Source organism: Balaenoptera ricei, chromosome 2 (assembly GCF_028023285.1).
Source record: "Balaenoptera ricei isolate mBalRic1 chromosome 2, mBalRic1.hap2, whole genome shotgun sequence".
Classification (NCBI taxonomy): Eukaryota; Metazoa; Chordata; class Mammalia; order Artiodactyla; family Balaenopteridae; genus Balaenoptera; species Balaenoptera ricei.
In genome coordinates this window covers 1,283,168-1,304,571 of record NC_082640.1, presented here as the reverse complement: position 1 = coordinate 1,304,571, position 21,404 = coordinate 1,283,168, and the positions used below count along the sequence as shown (strand labels likewise).

The 21,404-nt window shown below is 41.4% G+C and overlaps 1 protein-coding gene and 1 long non-coding RNA gene across 2 annotated transcripts in view; one reads left to right on the top strand and one right to left on the bottom strand.

Annotated features, from left to right (window-relative positions):
* Positions 1 to 319, bottom strand: part of WAC (WW domain containing adaptor with coiled-coil) — an 88,239-nt gene extending 87,920 nt beyond the window's left edge. Inside the window, exon 1 of the mRNA XM_059909191.1 lies at positions 70 to 319. The gene's annotated coding sequence lies outside the window, so the exon portion shown is untranslated. The remainder of the gene's footprint in view (positions 1 to 69) is intronic.
* Positions 71 to 21,271, top strand: LOC132356416 (uncharacterized). Its single transcript, XR_009499851.1, has 3 exons — positions 71 to 576; positions 19,461 to 19,603; positions 19,940 to 21,271. It is a non-coding gene; the product is annotated as an uncharacterized LOC132356416 (long non-coding RNA).
* The last annotated feature ends 133 nt before the right edge of the window (positions 21,272 to 21,404 follow it).

Below are 21,404 nucleotides of genomic sequence, written 5' to 3'. Positions count from 1 at the left end.
CCTCGGCACTTTCCGCCGCGCCCCTCCTCTCCCACCCTCGCGCGCTCCGGAACGCCGCCTTCGGCAAACCTCGGCTCGCCGCGGCCCTCCTCTTCCTCCGCGGCCTGGCTCGCCTCCTCGCGACCCGTCCGCTCTTTCCGGTCGCCGCTGGGGGCCCGCACGCGCGCGTCCGGCCGCCGCCCTTCCACTTTAGGGGTAGTCCGGCTCGGGGAGCCGCCCGAGACTGGTCCCGGGGGCCCCGGGGCGCGCGGGGCGGGCGGCGCCTTCGGGAGGAGGCCGGTGGGGCGCGCGAGGAGCCATCGCGGACTTAATAAGGGCGGCTGCGCTGCTGCGCGTGCGCCCGGCGGCGCGGGGCGGGGAGGCGTCCCGGAGGAGCGCGCGGGCCGCCGCCCCCGCCCTTGCGGGCTCCGGCCGGGAAGCCCCTGGTTGGGCGGCGGGCGGACGCTGGCCCAGGCGCCCGCTCCGCGCGCGGGGACGCGAGCTGCCCCGGAGGCCCGCTCTTCGGAGCAGGACCCGGGGCCTGCGCGGCGGCCTGAGGGGGGCAGGGCGCGCCCCTGGGCCGTCGGCGTGTTAGAAGTAAGTCACCGCCGGAAGCGCGGGGCGAGGGCGGCGTGCGTTCCGGGTCACTGCGCGGAGCGCCCGGAGCCCGTGGGCCTGCGCCCCCCGGGTGGGGGGGTCCGCGGGGGCAGAGCGAGCGCCGCCGGGGCCGCTGATTGGAAACGCGCGATGTGCCTGCCCGCGTAGGGGGGGGGGGGGCCTTGGAAAAAGTGTTGTTTACTGTTTTCCACCCCTAGCCGCGCCCTCCCCTCCATCTCCTTTCTTCGTTTCCCATTTTTCTCTCTTGTGGCTCCTTTTCGCTCACGTGCGGTCGCTTGGAGGTTCTGCATGTGAATGGAGGCCTGGGGAGTGCTAAGGAAATTGTTGTCAAGGGAATTTGGTGGCGCGCTCCAGGCACAGCAGCAGCGTTGGCACGTTGGGAGGGAAAAAAATCAACTCTGTCCCCCCAGCTAGGCTTTCCTGGACGGCGGTGGTATCCAGGTGGTTTTATTTCTCCTTCTGTTCTAAACTTCTTGTAAGGCAACACTGAATGAAAAGAAGTGTAATAAACATACACTAAACATACAACAGTTTACATGGAAGAAAGAGGCAAGGTAGGAAACAAATCAGAAGAAACAAGGTCCTTCTCAAGAACTGATTTAATTGGTATCCAACCAGTTACATTATGGTTGGCCTAATGAAGAGGTGGAACGATGCGGGGAAGAAGGCCCAGAAATCACAGCTGATGGTAAAAGAAATAAAAAGTAATTACGTAGCCTTATTTGTCACATCTGCCTGCCAAAAGCTAAGATTACTGCCGTTTGGGAGGACTAGTAAAGTCCACTTAAGGCCCACCGAAGCTGTCAGTAACTAAGAAAAAAACTGCCAGTGACTGAAATGAGGAAAAAAAGAAAAGAAAAACCGGAGTCTTTTAAGTGTGGTTTCTAAACACTTTTGTGACAAGTACGCTGAAGACGAAAGACATCAGATTGGAAAAGTACAGAAAGTAATACATAAATTTCATGCAGAAACTTTTTGAAAGCTGGCAGCAAAATTTATTACTAATTTCTTGTTTGATGATTACATGTCTGCTGAACTTGTTACATACTGTTTGATCAAAAGCGGCAAACCGGGCTGAGACACGCAGCAAACAGCTGTAGGCAGTGTACAGTCGGTCCTCGTTATTCGCACATTCCATGTCTGCGAACTCATCTGCTCACTGCAATGTATTTGTAATCCCCGAACCAGTATCCACAGGGTTCGTGGACGTGCACAGTGAAAAATGTGACTTGCCTGACAGGCACTGCTGAGGTTAAAGGAGACGACACTCAGCCTTGTTATGTCAGCTCTTGCGCTGTAAACAGATGTGCTTTTCACGGTACATACAGTGTCATGTTTTTAGCAATTTTTTTGTGCTTTTTTACTGGCGGCTTTCGTGTTTTAAGTGCCTCCACACCCCCACCCCAGGCGTAGTGCTGAGCTGCTGTATAGCATTCCTAAGCAGAAAAAGGCCGTGTTCTTTGTGGAGAAAACGTGTGTCGTGCATTGGGTTCATTTAGGTTTATCATTAGTGCTCTTGGCCATGATGAGGTCAGTGCTGATGAATCAACAGTACATTAAATAAGATGTCTAAACAGGAACGCACGTAAACAAAGTTATGTATCAGTCAGTTGACGAGAATGTGACCGCAGGATCTTAGGAACCTAACCCTGAGCTCCTCCAGGAGCAGTTTAGCGTTCCCGGTGACTTTATAGAACACAGCTGCCTCAGATAATGAGAATCGACTGTTTACTAAAGGACACATCTAAATGTTACCCACATTTTTAAAAATCTCATCTCGTCGCCTACTTTAGATTCCATTATCTGTTGCTGTGAGTCGTCCTTTGGAAATACCTTCCATCCTTGCCTTCTCCCTCCACTTTACATATCTCACCCACAGCCCTGCTCAATTCACTGCATGCTTGAGGAAAACATAACACCTTGCTAACTCTGAAAAGAGCTCCCTGTGTTCCTCACCCCCCTCCCACTAACTTCCCTGATCTGTTTACCCTGCCCTCTTCAACAGCTGTTTAACCTCTTCTAAACCTGACAGTACATCCCCAGTCCTTGCTGTGTTGCTTCTTGTTTCTCTAAGATGATAGACGGAATCAGAAATCTGTAACAGCTCTGGCCCACGCCCACCTTGCATCTACCAACCTTCCTCCATCTGAATACACTGCTAGCCTCCATAAATGGATGGATGGTCAAAATTCCTGTCCAAGACCAAAATTGCCACTTTTGCATTGAGTTCCATTTTACTCTTGGAATTGTCCTCTTTCCTTAGCACATTTTCCGCTCTCAACTTGATCGTTTTTGTCAACTTGTAAAGATTTTAATAGCTAAAATCTTGATCATATCTTCCTCCAAATACTACCCCATTGCTCTGATCTGTTCTCCTATACAGAAGAACTTCATTTGCACGTCTGCTACTCTCTCTTGAACCCACAAGTCAGACTTGATCCCCAGACGCCACTGAAACTAAGGCTCCGGATCCTCGGGAGCCTCCACGTTCTCAAACCTGATTTTCGTTTCTCAGTCTTCATCTCACTCCACCCGTCAGCAACGTTTGACACAGCTGATGACTTACTCTCTTCCTCCTGAAGCCCCTTTTCTTGCCTGCCAGAATTCCATTCTGTATTTCTCTCTTGCTTCCTAAATGACTGTTACTTAGTCCCCTTGCTGGTTCCCCTCTTTTTCCAGCCTCTAAATGCTGGAGTACCCCAGGATTCAGATCTCACAACTTGTGCACTGCTTCTCCTCTCTGTTCTTTCCCCCTCAGCAGCCCCATCCAGATCTCTGGCCAAATGAAACCCACGTTTGCATCTCCAGCCCACACCTTTCCCCTAAACACTAGACTCGCACTTAACTGCCTGCTTTACAGCACTGCTTGAATGTCTAATAGGCATGGCAGATTTAATATAGTCTAAACCAGACTGTTAACCTCCGTCCCACACCCCCTCAAAAGATTGTCATTTAGTGTTCCCTATTTCATGAAATGGCAACTCCATTCTTCCAGACTAAAACCTTTGGAGTCATCCTTGATTCTTTCATACCTCACATCCACTCCATCAGCAAATCCCACCAGCACTATCTTAAAAATATACCCAGAGTCTGATTTCAGCTCACCACCTCCATCACAGCCACGCTGATCCAAACCGCCGTCTTCTTACACCTAGACAATAGCAAAGGCCACCGAGCTGATCTCCCACTCCTACACTTGCTTCCACGTCATCTACTCACTCACGGCAGCAGTCAGGGTGATCGCTTTGAAAGTCAACATCAATCCTATCTTAAAGCCCACTGATGGCTTCCGTCTCACTCAGAACAAAAGCCGTGGTCTTCCATTCTTACCGTGGTCTGCAGGGCCCTGCGTAAACCGCTCCCGCCCACATTACCTCTGGTTTCACATCCAGTATGACATTTTTGCGTGCTCAGTCTTTTCCCACCACTCCATCCTCCACTTTCCTCCACTACACCAAGCACGTCTCTGTCTCAGGGCCTCTGCACTAGTATCATCCTGCCTGAATGCTCTTCCCCTTGGTAACCACTTGGCTCACACTGTCACTTCTTCAGGTCTCTGCTCAAATCTCTCATCAGAAAGGTCTGAACTCTGAGAACTATGTAAACAGCACCCCACCACCATCTCTCTCCCTTACCTTGCTCTATTTTTCCTGTACCACTTGCCACGTAATATGTTGTGTATTTTGTTTATTGGTTGTCTCCCACTAGAATGAAGGTTCTGTGTGACATAATCAGATAAATATTTGGTGAGTGAAAGAATATTTACCTACAAAAATATATACAAAGAAAATAGCAAAATATTGTAATTCGCACAAAGAAAAAGATACATGGGTTTATTTCTGCTTGCTCTCTTAAAGAACAATGGAATTATAAATTGAGTCCTGCCGTCACAAATTAAATGGGAGTAAAGCTGGATTATTCCTAATACTCGTAAAATATTGTGAAAGGTAACATTTGAAAATTTATATAAATTTGTATATATAGCAAATCTTATGCAGACTACTTGCATTTCTATTGAATGAGAGATCTCAAATTTGTGAATGAGCAGCAAGATCCATATTTCAGCCAATAAATTAACACACGTCAGCCATTATGGGGGAGATCTATCAGCCGAAACGCCATCGGTGACCCTGATTTTAGTGTGACCCTATTGGTGGAGGAAGAATCAGAAAGTCACGTCATCAGGCCTCTAGTTGTAAAAGAGACTTTAAAAGGTTTGCTAAAATTTTTAAAGGGTCACAAAATAAGAATACATTCTCTGAAATTTTTACCAAGTGCTTTTCCTTTCTATCTTTTTTCTCTGTCCTTGCCCTTCCCTCAACTTGGCACAGTTTAGTGTTTAAAAGCATGGGTTTTGGAATCAGAATGACATAATGTGGAGCTCTGGCTACATTATTGACTGGCGAGCAGTGTAACCTTGGGCAAATTGCCAGAGTCTCAGAGGTTATGCTTCCTCATCCCTAGAATTGACTTGATAGGGTATAGGGCTGTTTGTAAAAAGTTAATGAACTTCCGTAAATAATTTAGCAGCACGTGGCACATACATAACTCCACTGCTGGTGGATATCATTCATTCATTCAAAAAAAAGCGTTACTGAGTTTCTGTGTATCATGTCTTGGGAACATAGTATTAAGCAAATTCACTTGGTCTCTGCTCCTATGGAGTTTATGTTTTAACTAAGTGCAGTACATAACTAAAAAGAGACCCTTTGTGTTCTCAGATTTGTGATGTGAGGCTTTCATTCAACTATGTTGAAAAATAGCAAAAATGCAACAAAAATTATGATTTAGAAAAGGGGAATAAAAACTTCCAGGACAGCACCATATCAGTATATGGTATATCCTTCTAAGCTGGGGTAATAGTGTAAATAATGGAATCAGCAGGTCCTGGGATTCCCACCCTCCCCACACCTCCCCAGGATCCTTATTGACTCATGTATTCACAGTTGAGCTAAGGTCTCGATTTACAACTTGCCCGTTTTTTGTTTTTTTTTTTTAAGTTTCTCCCAGTGATAGATAACAAAGTGCAGCCAAGATTGAGAACTATACCCTAAACCCTTTGCCTCTGGGAAAACTTCAGCCTCGATTAACCCAACTATTCACTTTCTCAATACCTGGAAGCAGTTGCATGCTGCTGAAGGCTGTTGAGTGAACTACTGAATAGTCTGATTCCACTAAAATCTCATGAGCACCAAACAGACGGACCCTCAGTACAGCCAGCCAGTCTTAGACATGTCTCTCTTCAACCCCCTCATCTACTCCAAAAAGTTTCTCAAACTTCCACTCTCCTCTCACTGTGCTGCCTCCCCTTCACTTTCAGAAGATAGCACCTCCTTCCTCCTAAACTGAAGCCCCCAAATGGAAATTTCTTCCTGCCTCAAAATAGCCAAATTTACCTACACACAACTTATCCTTCCTCCTACTTACTCAGCAATTTACTGAGAACCCACTGGTGCTGGGAATACATCAATGAACAATACGGACAAAAATCTCTACTCTCCTGGGGCTTACATTCGAGTGAGAAAAAACAAACATAAATAAGTGATATGGTAATGTGGAAAATAGTAAGTGCTATGGAGAAGAGTGGAAAATGATAGGGAGAACTAGATTAGGAATAATATTTTAAACAGAGTGGTCATTGAGGTGACGTTTAAGCAAAGACTTAAAGGTGATGAGAGAGAGGAGTGTTCCTGGAAAAGGGAACGGTGAGAGCAAATGTCCTGAGGCAGGAGTGTGTCTGGTGTGTTCAAGAGCAATAAGGAAAGCTGTGTAGGTGAAACATATTGACCGAGGGGGAAAGTATGAGGAAATGAGGTCAAATAGTTTAAAGGAAGGGATGGGGGAGTAGGTGATGAAGGATCAAATAAGCCAGTATTAGAAGGCTGGCTTTCATTCTGAGACAGATGAGAAGCCATTGGGGAGTTGAGCAGAGAAGTGACACTGGCTACTGTGTTGAGAATAGTCTATGACAAGGAAGGATGCAGAGAAACTAGTTAGGATGCTACTGCATTGTCCAAAGGTCACTGTTTCAAAACAGGAGTTAAGCCTCATCTCTAAGGCCACATCCTTCACATATGCTTTCCAGCCTTCCACTTTAAGGAACTAGAAAAAGAAGAGAAAAGTAAATCCAGCGATAGCAGAAGGAAGGAAACAAGGTTAGAGGAGAGACAAATTATAGATATAGACAATAGAAAACAGTACAATCAATGAAACCAGAAGTTGGTTCTTTGAAAAGATCAATAAAATTAACAAACCTTTAAATAGAATGACCAATAAAAAAAGAAGATCCAAATTACTAAAATTAGGAAAAAATGGGGATATTATTACCAACCATATAGAAATAAAAAGAATTATAAGAAAATACTATTAACATTTGTATGCCAACTAATTTGATGACCTAGATGAAGTGTACAGATTCCCAGAAACAAAGTACCAAAACTGACTCAAGAAGAAATAGAATAGACTTAACAACGTTACAAGTAAGAATATTGAATGAGTAATCAAAAAGCTTCCAACAAAGAAAAGCCCAGAATCATATGGCTTCACTGGTGACTTCTATCAAACATTTGAAAAACCACCACCAGTCCTTAAACTCTTACAAAAAATAGAGGAAGAGAGAATCTCTTCCTCTAGGCCAGCATTACCCTGATAACAAAGCCAGACAAAGACATCACAAGAAAATAAAACAACCAACATAGTCCCTAATGAATATAGATACAAAATGTCCCTAATGAATATAAATACAAAAATCCTCAACAAAAGTAACCCAGCAGCATGTTTAAATGATTACATACCATGGCCGACTGGAATCCACAAAATTATTAGTGCTAATAAATTTAGCAAATTCACAAGGTACAGGATCAACAAAAACCAGTTTTCTTTCTATACACTTGCAATGAACATTCCAAAAGAAATAAGAACACAATTCCATTTACAATAGCAAAAAATAAAATACTATGAAATAAGTTTAAATGAGACGTAAACTACATTGAAAACTACAAAACATTGTTGAAAGAAAGCTACAAAACATTGACAAGTATTTACAAAATATTAAAGACCTAATTAATGGAAAGACATTCCCTGTTTATATTTTGGAAGACTTAATATTGTTTGGATGCCAAACTGATCTACAGATTCACTGCAATCCCTATCAAAATTCCAACTATGTTTTTTGGCAGAAATTGACAAGTTGATCCTAAAATTTGTATAGAGTTACAAGGGACCCCAAAACAATCTTCAAAAAGAAGAAAGTTGGAGGACTCATACTTTCTGATTTCAAAGCTTACTACAAAGCTACAGTCATCAACACAGTGTGGTATTGGCGGAAGGTTAGATTGATAAGTCAGTATAATAGAATTGAGAGCCCAGAAATAAACCCATACATGTGTGTTAAATTGATTTTTGACAAAGATGTCAAAACATCCCTGGTGAAAGACTAGTATTTTCAGTAAATGCTGCTGAGAAAATTGTATATCCACATGCAAATTAATCCGTTTGAACCCTTACCTCACACCATATGAAAACATTAGGCTTCCCTGGTGGCGCAGTGGTTGAGAATCTGCCTGCCAATGCAGGGGACACGGGTTTGAGCCCTGGTCTGGGAAGATCCCACATGCCGCGGAGCAACTGGGCCCGTGAGCCACAACTACTGAGCCTGCGCGTCTGGAGCCTGTGCTCCGCAACAAGAGAGGCCACGATAGTGAGAGGCCCACGCACCGCAATGAAGAGTGGCCCCCGCTTGCCGCAACTAGAGAAAGCCCTCGCACAGAAACGAAGACCCAACACAGTCAAAAATAAATTAAAAAAAAAAAAAAAGAATAAAGGCCACAAGCAAAATTATTAAAAAAAAAACATTAACTCAAAATGAATCAGAATGTAAGAGGGCAACTATACAAGTCTTAAAATATTGGGGGTAAATCTACATGACTTTGGATTTGGCAGTGTTATTCTTAGATATGACATCAGGAGCACAAGTAACAAAATGAAAAGTAGATAAATGGATTTCATCAAAATTTAAAACTTCTGTGCACCAAATGACACTATCAAGAAAAAGCCCACTGAGTGGGAGAAAATATTTGCAAGTCATATATATGATGAGAGTGTATTATCTTAAATATAAAAATAACTCCTATAAAGTCATCAATAAAAAACAACCCAACTTTAAAACGGTCAAAGGACTTTAACAGACATTTCTCCAAGGAAGATATTTTAATGGCCAACAGTATAAGAAAAGATGCTCAATATCATGCCATTAAGGAAATATTAATACAAATCAAAACCACAATGAGATACCACGTCACACCCACTAGAATGACTATAATTAAAAATCAAACCGGTGTTGACAAGGATGTGGAGAAATTCGAACCCTCCTAAATTGCTAGGGGGAAAGTAAAATGGTGTAGCCACTATGGAAAACTGTTTGGTGCTTCTTTGGAAGTTTAAACATAGGATTACTTTATGACTCAGCAATTCCTACTCGTAAATATATACTCCAGAGAAATGAAAACAGGTATTCAAACAAAAGCTTGTACCTGAATGTAGCCAAATAATGACCAAAAGTGGGAACATTCAAAGTGTCCGTCAACATATGAATGGATAAATTATGGTATATACATACAATGGAGTATTATTCAGCCATAAATAGGACTGATGTACTGATACAGGGTACAACATGCATCAACCTTGAAAAACATGCCAAGTGAAAGAAGCCAGACACACACAAAAAAACACCTAAGATTCTGATCCCATTGGTATGAAATGTCTAGAATAAGCAAATCCATAGAGATAGATTAGTAGTCGCCAGGGACTAGGGACTAAGATTTAGACAGTGCTGATGGTTTCAGATGTGAATGTACTGGAAGTCACTGAATTGTACATTAAAATGGTGAATTTTATGTTGTAAATTTTACCTCAATTTAAAAAAAAAAAACAAAAAACAAAGAATCGGTCCCTCCCCTCACTATTTTCTTTCCAAGCACTCTGTCTACTCCCATGGCCTCTGTGTATAGTTACCACCTATACACAGATGCCTCATTAATTTGTATCTCTAGCTCAGATCTTTTTTCTAAGTTCCAGGCCTGAATATCCAACTACTTACTTACCTAACACCGCCACATGAAAGCTTCAAATGCATCTTTGAAATGTAGAAAACCGAGATTATTCCCTGGCCTTTCAAACTGGGTCATCTTTGAATGTTCCCTATCAGTAAAGGTTAAAAATAGCTCACACTCATTGAGGGTTCACATCGTGTTAGGGCTGAAATAAGTGCTTTACATCCATCAGTTCATTCAGTCCTCATAAGAACCTCATATATTATCTGCTTTCACACAGAGAAAATTGAGAGGTCAAATAACTTGTGGATATCACACACCATGCAAGTAAAGCTAACTTTGAGCAAAGGCATCCTGACTTCTCTTTATTTTTTTAATTAATTAATTTATTTATTTTTTGCTGTGTTGGGTCTTAACTGCTGCATGCAGCCTTTCTCTAGTTGTGGCAAGTGGGGGCTACTTTTCGTTGTGGTGCGTGGGCTTCTCATTGCGGTGGCTTCTCGTTGTGGAGCTCGGGCTCTAGGCACTCAGGCTTCAGTAGTTGTAGCTCGCGGGCTCTAGAGCGCAGCCTCAGTAGTTGTGGCGCATGAGCTTAGTTGCTCTGCGGCATGTGGGATCTTCCAGGACCAGGGATTGAACCCGTGTCCCCTGCACTGGCAGGCGGATTCTTAACCACTGCGCCACCAGGGAAGTCCCATTCTGACTTCTCAAAGTCTATGTTCTAAATACTGCTGGACCATCATCCACCTTTATATAGAAACCTAAAAGTCATCCTTGTAATTTCTCTCCTTTACACGCCATAGCCAATTCATCATTAGGTCCTATTGATTTGATTTCCTAAATATCTCTCACTCTATCCAGTTCCTTTTATGTCTACTACCACTAGCCTCATCCAAGCCACTATCTTTTGTCTCTACAATGGCTTCCTAATTGACCACTCCATGTCTAGTGAGAACAACCTAATGAAAAATAATTATAATTTTGTATCTTCCAAGTAGGGAATTCATATTGTCTTATGCCCACAGAGCATTTACAAATATTAATCAAATTTGGCCACATAGAAAACCTTACTGAATTTCAAAAGCTTGTAATCTTAAAAGCTACTCTTAAGATCTCAGTGCAGTAAAACTTGAAGTCAACAAAGGTTACCTTTAATTCTTGATTTTTTTTTTTTTAGATTTTTTTTTTTTTGACATGGATCTTGTTTTCTTTTAAGTCTTTATTGAATTTGTTACAATATTGCTTCTGTTTTATGTTTTGGTTTTGGTTTTTTGGCCACGAGGCATGTGGGATCTTAGCTCCCCGACCAGGGATCAAACCTGCACCCCCTGCACTGAAAGGCAAAGTCTTCACCACTAGACCGCAAGGGAAGTCCCCTATTTCTTGATTTTAACTTCTGGTTCGTCAGTATCTCCAACATTCTTGCCTTCCTTCTTGGTGATTTTAATATGCATATCAATGCTCTAATACCTTGGCTCCCATCTTCTTGAACTCCTCTCCTTTTCACTCTGCCTAAGTCATTCCCTTGATCATTCTCTAGTTGGAGCTTCTTATACCAGTAACTACAAGCCCTCCATGTTCTCCATTTCCTGCATCCCCTTCTCTGACCATCACCTCCTGTTTTCCAGCTCACCCCTCTAGATACCTGGTTCTCGACAGTTCTTCAAACTCATTGAGAAGTCCAGTTATTGATTCTATCACTGTTTCACTGCCCCTTACCCTTAGTTCCCTCTTTACCCTGTTTAAATTCCATAGTCAATCATTGATGACTCCCTTAGATATTCCCTTGATTTCTTCTCTTGGTTCCTCATACTCTCCTGGCAAAACCATAACTCATACCTGGCTCCCAGGTAGCTGAACATGACTGGAAGAAAAATGAGAGCATGGTAAGAGGTCTCACTTTAAATTTATGGACACAGACCTCAGCTGGTCTCAAAACGCTGCCAGGCAATCACTCTCCCCTTTTCTTACGCAAGTATTTGATACCGTTCTTCAAATATTTTCTACTCCCAGTCTTACCCTCAGTGATAACTTTTCATACTTCCTGGAGAAAACTGAAACAATCAGAAGAGAGCTCCTGCCACTATATCTATCTGCCTATCAGCATTTGAACTCATGTACTCTGCTTTCCAGCCCATTACCGTATGAAAACCATCCATGTTCTCCACGTTCTTATCTAAAATCAGCATCTCTGCTTGTGTACTAGATCAGGGATCAGCAAACTGCAGCCTGTAGGCCAAACACTGGTCTTTGTTTTTATACAGCCCATGAACCAAGAATGGTTTCCACATTTTTTAATGGTTGGGGGGAGAAAAGACTATACAACAGAGACCATGAGTGGCCCTAAATTATTTACTGTTTAGCTCTTTACAGAAAATGTCTTCTGATTCCTGTACTAAATCCCATCCTCACTCGCCTACCCAATGATATTGATTCAACAATTCTCCCTTTTCTCTCTTACATTAACAAGTTTTTGCCTCCATACTGGATTATTTCCACCATCATTCAAGCATTCTGTTATTTCTCTCATTTAAAAAAAGTACAAAACTTGATCTCCCTTCCCTCGCTCGTTACTGTCCCATTTCTTTGCTCTCCTTTGCAACACAGCTTCTTGCAATAACAGTCTATACTTGTCTCACATTTCTCCCTTCTAATTCTCACTCGAATCTACTCCCAACTAGGCTTTCACTATCACCAAAACTGCTCCCGTCAAGGTCACTAATACCCTCCATATGCTAATTCCAATGGTTAATCTTCAATCCTAATATTAGTTGACCTAACAGCAACATCTGACACAGTGGTTCACTCCTTCCTGCTTGATACACTTTCTTCACTTGATTTCCAGAACACCATGCTCTGTTTTCTCCCTGCTGTACTGGTGTCTCCTTTACTGGTCTGGTGCTTCTCCCTGGCCTCACATTAGAGTACCTGAGGGCTCAGTCCATTCTCCATCTGTACATCTCGTTTCATGGCTTTCAAAACCACCTGTTTGCTGGCAACTCCCAAATTTAAAACGAGCCTTGACTTCTGAAATCCAGTTTCCTATATCTAACTACCTACTCAACATCTCCATTTGCAAGTCAAATGAACATCTAAAACTTAACATCCAAAACCAAATTCCTGATCTTCAACCCTAAACCTATTTAGTAGTCATACTCGTTTCACTGATGCTAAATTCTATCCTTCATGTTTTTGAGGCTAAAAACTTTAGAGTCATTCTTGATTTCCCTGTTTTACACCATACATCCATTCTATCAAGAAATTCTGTTGGCTTTGCCTTTGGACTAGAACCAGAGTCTAATTACTTCTCTGTTCCTCCACTGCCACCACCCTGATCCAAGCTACTGTCATCCCTCGCTGCATTACTGCTCAGCTGCCTACTCCATGGTCTCTCTGTTTCTACCCTTGCTCCGCATAGTTTGTGCTCCATGTAACAGCCAGTGATGCTTTAAGAATGTAAATCTTATTGTGTCACTTATCTGCTCAGAATTCGTCAATAGTTCCCCATTTCATGAGTAATGAAACCTAAAGTAACAATGGCCTCCAAAGGCCCTACCTAAACTGGTCCCTCTTGCCTCTCTGACCTCATCCCCAGTTCTCTGCCCTTACCTGCTCCAGTGGGCTTCTTAGTCTTCAAGTACTCTGGCATCCTACTGCGTAAGGGCTTTTGCACAAGCTGCTTGCATTCTTCTCCTGTATGTGCACTTGGGTAACTCCTTTGCCTCCTTTAAGTTCTTGCTCAAATTTCACCTTCTCAGTGAGGCCTAATTTGATCAACATATTTGAAATTGCAGCCCCCTACCTGCCCTTATGATTCGTCTTTGTCTGCTCTGTTTTTGTTTTACCTGTAACATCTACCATGTCCTAGCATGCTATATAATTTACTTATTATGTTTATTGTTTATTGCCTACCTCCTGCCCACTCATGTAACCTTTGGAGTCTTTGTCTCTGTTGCTCACTGATGTATCCCAAGCATATAGCTCATAGTTGATGCTCAATAAACATTTGATGAATAAATGAGCAAACAAATTTTTTTAAAAACTTAACTTACTAACTTTCCAAACAATCTACTACACAATTATTAAATCATAGCTGCGATTACAAATTTTATACAAATTGAAAAACTAGAACAGTTTATATGAAAATACATGAGATATGAATAAAACTTAAATGCAGAGGAAAAAATTGTAGCTTTAAAGGAATATAATGCCAAACATACGAATTCTTACTGTGATCAGAGATCCGACTTGTGCTGTCTACCATCACCTGTTATATCCATCTCAGCCTAGCTACTGGACTTTCTCTCCCAAGGTTACTGCATTAGAACAGTGGTTCTCAAAGTGCAGTCATTGGGCTAATAGCATCAGCACCACTGGGAACTTGTTAGAAGGCAGATTCTGTTTTAATAAGCCTCCAAGTGATTCTGATGCACATGATTGAGGTTCAGTATATTCGAATCAGGGAATTTATTTCTTACTGACTTTTCTCCTTCCAAGATCCAGGAAGAGGAATAGAGTCTACTTTTGACTCAAATAGTTTGTCTTGCATAGGGAGACAAATTTAATGGATCAGATAAGTTTATCATCTATGTTAACCAATATAAAATACCTTTAATTCTTCATGCATGTAAACTTTGAGTACCTTCTGTTTTTTAAGATGAGGCAAGATAAAAATATTGTACAGAAGAAAATTCACAATCATAGGCTTACATCTGTCTTAGAGGTTTTTATCCTGATTGAGGTTGATAATCACAGTCAGATCCTTATAGAATACCCTGTTTATTTAATACCTAAGAATAAGTTTAAAAGAAGTAACAAGACCTATATTGAGAACATCTTAAGGATTTACAGAAGGATGTAAAACAATTTGACTAAATTGAAAGCCATTTAATTTCCTAGGTGGGATAACTTAATATTGTATAGGTGGACAGTGCTTCCAAATAAATGCATAAATGTAATGCAGTTCCAATCACAATCACAACTTTGGGGAAGTGAATGTTGTTTTGGCAAATTCATACCAAAATTTATCTTGAGAAATTAACTCATTAAAAATTCAAAATTATGAGAAAGGAGAATGACGAGGGGGAGCTTTTCATACCATACATTAAAATTTACTATAAAGCAAAAGTAATTTAGATTGTATGTTATGGATATTGGAAGAGACAAATACAAACGAAATGAAATGGCCAAAAATAGATCCATGTGGTTATAACAAATCACTGTATTATAAAGGAGAAATTGGAAATCAGTTGTAAAGTGATGGAATATTCAAGAAATGTTGAAACAATTAGTTACCCATTCTGAAAGAAAGAAAATTAGCTCCTGTCTTCGTATCATGCTCCAAAATGAATTCTTAGTGTATTACATCTCTAAATATTAAAAATTAAAGTACAGGTACTTCCCTGGTGGCACAGTGGTTAAGAATCTGCCTGCCAATGCAGGGGACACGAGTTCGAGCCCTGGTCCGGGAAGATCCCACATGCCTCGGAGCAACTAAGTCCGTGCGCCACAACTACTGAGCCTGCGCTCTAGAGCCCGTGAGCCACAACTACTGAGCCCACAAGCCACAACTACTGAAGCCCACGTGCCTAGAGCCCATGCTCCACAACAAGAGAAGCCACCACAGTGAGAAGCCCATGCACTGCAACGAAAGGTAGCCCCCGTTCACTGCAACTAGAGAAAGCCAATGTGCAGCAATGAAGACCCAACGCAACCAAAAATAAATAAATAAAATAAATTTATTTAAAAAAAGAAAGAAATAAAACTAGGGCAAATAGTTGGCTAAAGTCACAGAGATAATAAAAGCAGGAGGGCTGTGGCATTTGGGCCCTAGAAAATATCCTCTCATCCACTACACCATGCTACCTCGAAATGAATTAAAGCAGAATTTTCAAGTGTGAGCTGGAGTAGTCAAGACCCTTTCAAAACATCTCTGAAGTCAAAACTTTTCATACTAATAAAGCATTATTTGACTTTTTCACTCTCTTTTCTGAGTGTACAGTACAGTTTTCCTGAGGCTACATGACAAGTGTTATTGCAAAAGACTGAGTGCAAAGCAGATGTGAGAATACAGCTGAGTTCCACGAAGGCAGATATTAATGAGACTCACAAAGATGTAGACAAAGCCACTCTGTGTTTTGAAAAATACAGTTATTTTCCTAAAAATATTTATGTTAACATGTAGTTTATTATTTTAAATGAATTAATAAACATTTTAGAATGTTCTTAGTTTTAATTTCTAACATGGTAAATATCAAGAGATAAAACCCACATAAACAGAAGTTCTTTGGAGTCCTCAATAATTTTTAAGGATGTAAAGGAGTCCTGAGACCACAAAGTTTGAGAACTACCAAATTAAAGAATTACTTTCAGGGCTTCCCTGTTGGCACAGTGGTTAAGAGCCCGCCTGCCAATGCAGGGGACACGGGTTCGAGCCCTGGTCCAGGAAGATCCCACATGCCACGGAGCAACTAAGCCCGCGAGCCACAACTACTGAAACCCACATGCCTAGAGCTCGTGCTCCACAACAAGAGAAGCCACCGCAATGAGAAGCCCATGCACCGCAACGAAGAGTAGCCCCTGCTCGCCGCAACTAGAGAAAGCCCGCGTGCAGCAACAAAGACCCAACACAGCCAAAAATTAAATCGACAAATAAAAATTAATTGATTAATTAATTTAAAAGAATTACTTTCAGACAAGAGACAGTCATGTCAGTTGGGCCTCCATCCCCCTTTCTGTGTTCCTCATATAAACAGAAGAGATTCCATGGGGGAATCTGTGGCTTCTCCCTCAAGACTAAAATCTTGAGAACTCTTTTCTAGAGTGCTTTTTCTAGAGCAGTGTTTTCCGAAATGTGGTACGTATAGAAAGTTATTTGAGATGCTACTATCCCACCATCAGCCCATTTCTACTCCCTGGGCACAAATCTGTGTACAGCCCCCTCTGTTCAATAAATAGCCCCGCAGGGTGCCAGCAGATGTGATGGGGCTCCCTGTAGGCGGAGCGCGTGCTTCTCTAGGGCCCATGCGCCATCAGGGCAAGTCCAGGGTGACGAGGGAGTAACTGGCGTTTGTAATCTGCTGTGGCCGGAAGGGCACCTGGTTCTGGTTTTCCATTTACAGTACTGATTTTTAAAGTTTCCTTTTGAGATCAATTTAAGTTTAAAAACTGAGTTGACTTAAAGAAAAGTGTTAGGAAAAAATGTTATATATTATGTGAATATGACAGTAAAGAAAAATTAGATATTCTGTGAATATGACAAAATTTGTTAAGTGAGGGAAGTTTGAGAAACGCTGCTCTAAAGCAAATCACTGATCTCTCTGGGGTGGGTCTTTAGGTGGTTGTTGGGATCTGAGAAAAATAGGGCAAGACTTGAGGTACCGTCACACCCGTACTCTAGGGGAGATACAGAAGGAGGAGAGCTCTGTGCTAAGAGTGAAAGATCAAAGCCCTTTACTTTGGCGTTTGTGGAGGATTTCTAGCCTCTAGTTATTCCTTCCCCCAACGACACCTGCTTATCAGTATGTTTCGTTCACTTACACAAAGCTTGTGTTCATCCCCTGAGTCTACCGCTACTCAGCCGTGGTTCAGACTTAACTACCCCTTAAAGCACCACGTGATTTCATGTCTGATAAGGATTGAAATCCAGAATATATAGGGAGCTTTCTACAACTCAACAGCAAAGAAATGTGATTTTAAAATGGATTAAGGACTTGAAGGAAATATACACACTGGCAATAAGCACATGAAAAGGTACGCAACATGACTAAGCATTAGGAAATGCAAGTCAAAACAACAGCAAGATACTATCTCACACCCAGCAGGATGTCTATTATTAAAAAATTATAAAAAAACAAAAAAAAAGCAGAAAATAAAAAGCATTGATGAGGATATGGAGAAACTGGAGCCCTTGTGCCTTGCTGGTGGGAATGTAAAATTGTGCAGCCACTATGGAGATTCTGTAAAAAATTAAAAATAGAATTACCATATGATCCAGCAATTCCACTTCTGGGTTTATGCCCCAACGAAAGCAGGAACTCAGACAGATATTTGTTCACCAATATTCACAGAAACAATGTCTGCAAAGGCAAAAGATGGAAGCAACCCAGTGTCTATTCAGATATATGGATTTTTTAAAACTACACACAGACACACACACACACACACACACACACACACAGAGGAAGGCACTTAAAAAGGAAGGCACTTCTGACACACACTTCAGCGTGGATGGACCTTGAAGACATTATGCTAAGAGAAATAAGCCAGTCACAGAAGGACAAATGTTGTATGATTCCAGTTAGATGAGGTAGCTATTGTAGTCAAATTCATAGTGACAGAAAGTAGAATAGAGGATACCAGTGGCTGAGGAGAGGGGGTAAGGCAGAGCTGTGTTTTCATGGGTACCGACTTTCAGTATGGGACGATGAAAAACTTCTGGAGGTGGATGGTGGTGATGCTTGTGCAACAACGTGAATTTACTTAATGCCACAGAATTGTACACTTAAAAATGGTTTGAATGATAAAATTTATGCTATGCTTATTTCACCACAATCTTTAAAAAACACAATGTGAGGAATTATTACCCACAGAACTTAAAGTACAATCTGAATCATAATACTACACATCTCATGTGAAATGGATAATCAGACATATAGCACAGGTGACCCCAAGATACCCACCAATCCCTGCCCACGAAACCACAATATTCAATGTAATTTGCATGGCATTGTCTACTCATATGTAAGCCCATTTACTCACAGATTAAATTTGTAGTCTGACGGGACATTGCTTCTGAGTTCACATTTTAGACTTTACTTTTCTTCTGCAGCCCTGGTAAGATTACAGTAAAGCAGGCTGGATCCGAAAAGGAAGCACTCCGTTTTACCGGAAAGTTACCCCAACACGGAAGAAAGCAGTTAGTTATCCAACCAGTATATGAGGCAACACCTCTTGGTGAGGGAGTGAAAGTACTGTGGTGACAGTGCTCGGGCCTTACCTGTTCAGATCCCTGGTTTATCCAGCTCGTTTTGCAATGCAAACTTTGCTTTGCCAACTTCTTTTTGCAAAACAGTATAAAACCTTAAGAGAAAGCTGATTCTTATTTTGAAAAATGTTCATCACTTTATCTACTTTTTACCAATTACTCTTTTCTTGTGAACAAATGGTATTTATTGTAAAATTTTTTTAAATGTTAGGAACTACATACACTAGCAGCATTTCTCCAAAAAAAGAGAGCTTATCACTGCCCCTAAGGCTTCTGTTTTGCCCTTCAGTTATTATCTGCCTTTGAAACAAAGCAGAGGGAAAGCCTAAAAGTGGTTTCTTGGGGCCCTTTTAGTCTCTTAAATCTTAGAGAGATTACACCATTTCGGGGTCTTTAGTAAAGCAAGATTTGCTTATAAGACTCTGGTGAACTCTAGAGGCCTCCGATAGATTTTGCAATGAGTTCTTGTTAAAGTAGGGTTTCTCCAGATTCTGCAGCTAGCAAGCACCGCCCCTGTCAACACTCTCCCGACAGGACATCACTTCTGCAAAACCTTCCAAACATGCATATACAGGTATTTTGTTCAGAATTTGAATTCCTGGGATATTGCTAGATTAAGGGAGTCATAGGCATACAGTGTAATCCAACTTAGGATAGAGTTAACATGGTACCCAGCTTTTCGTGCAGTGTTTAAGGAAATGTTATGATGCTATCACTCACGTCAACGTCCAGTATTTCCTAATGAATCAAGCTTCATCTCAAGGCTGTGTGACTTCTGTAGGAATATCCTTTTAAGCTCACCGTTGACCTGTGTTGTGTGCATTTAGGCCACTGCAGTAAACGGACGGCAGCAGGGAGCCCCCTTGGCGCACACGAGCAGGTCTCTGTCCTTGCAGCCCAGCCCAGGAGGGACATACGACTCCATCGGCACGGCTCCAAGCTTGTCTCAGTGTTGACTGCTTGCCAGGTGGTACGGCACCAAATTCTCTCCTTTTAAAATGTTGTTTTCCCATCCGGCTTTCATCCCTTCTTGCATCACAAAAGTATACTTCTAGAAAAAGGAATATTCATCAGCTATATCAAAAAAGACAGGCCATCTTAAATCAACATCTAAAAAGATTAAATTTCGTTTGCAAAATTCTAAAACAGATTTTTGATGTTTTCTACATGAAAGCTACTTTCCTGTTCAAAGGAGTATTGACCTGTGTATATAGTGAATAGATTTACCTATGGAACCCTACAAATAGAATAGCCCTCTGTGGTAAAGAGGCTTTCTGACAGTATCTTTTCTCCTTTTCTTTCTTAGTAGAACCCTTGGTTTGTAGTGGGACCCATCTCTGTCCAGAAGAAGACTGTATTTCCTCACTTCCCTGTAGCTTGATGTGGTCATGTGCCCAACGTCTGTCGAATAGGAAATACGCAGAAGCCGTGCAAGGAACTTCCAGGAAATCCTTAAAGAGAAGGGGCTATTCTCCCTCTCTCCTTCCTCTGGCACAACATGAATGTGATGGCCGGAGCTTGAATAGCCATCTTGAACTATGAAGTGGAAGCCACGTGCTAAGGATGACAGAGCAGAAAGTAGCAGCCTGGTTTCCTGGCACCGTGGACAGGCATATCAGCCCAGGAGAGACTACCGCCAGATTTTTACATGTGAGAGAAAGTAATCTGCTATTTTGGTAAGCCACTGTAATTTTGGATTCCTTGTTGCTCATAGCTAAGTCTAACTCAACTCTCGAATATGGAAAGGAATTATCTTCTTTTGAGAATATATCATAATGTGCTCTAAGTTGTTTAATTTAGGCTGATGGTGGCATCTCCATTTGATGAAGGAATTCAAATCTGAATGATGTCCCCATAGTAAAAAAAAATTAATAACAATACAGCTCACTTTGATTTCTCTCTCTGAGGGTGTCAGTACCTTCACCGTGATGTTCACTTCCTTTGAAAGAATATCATGTTCTGACAAGTGGAAATTGGTTATCTAAAGCAAATACCTTGCTACTTTAAATCTGCTAAAAAACAAACTGTATTCATTTTCAATTCCTGTGTCTAAAGCAATTGTGGAAAATTTATGTTCCAGTGAATTCAAAAGATTAATGTTGAATTAATAGTAAGTGAATTTTGTACTGAGGATGGTTGCTTCTAGAGTGCTGCTAATTTATTTCTTGACCTAGATGGTGGTTGCTTACATATTTGCTTTATATTTATCCATTAAACTGTACATATGTTTATGTACTTTTCTGTGTTATATATTTCATAATAATAAAGGATTAAAGACGTGAATTTTGTGATTTCTTTTAAAAATACACCTTTCACTTGTTTTGAAGCAAATGTTTTGTTTTGTTTAATATTTATTTATTTATTTTGGCCGCACCGGGTCTTAGTTGTGGCACACGGGATCTTTTTAGTTGTGGCATGAGAACTCTTGGTTGCAGCCTGCATGTGGGATCTAGTTCCCTGACCAGGGATTGAATCTGGGCCCCCGGCATTGGGAGCGCGAAGTCTTAGCCACTGGGCCACCAGGGAAGTCCCACAAATACTTTGTTTTTGACGAAAAAATGTAAAATATAAAATTCGTATTATTGTCGGCAAATTTCCCAATAAAAATGTATTGCTTTGATTAACAATTTTTATCAAATATATGTGATATTTTCATTGAAACCATCCAGTAGTTTAACTAAGGATAATTCCAGAAAATTATCAGACTTTCTCTATATAACATCCACTTTAGCCAAACCCTTTAATAAATAGGATCTAGTTGAAAGATAACC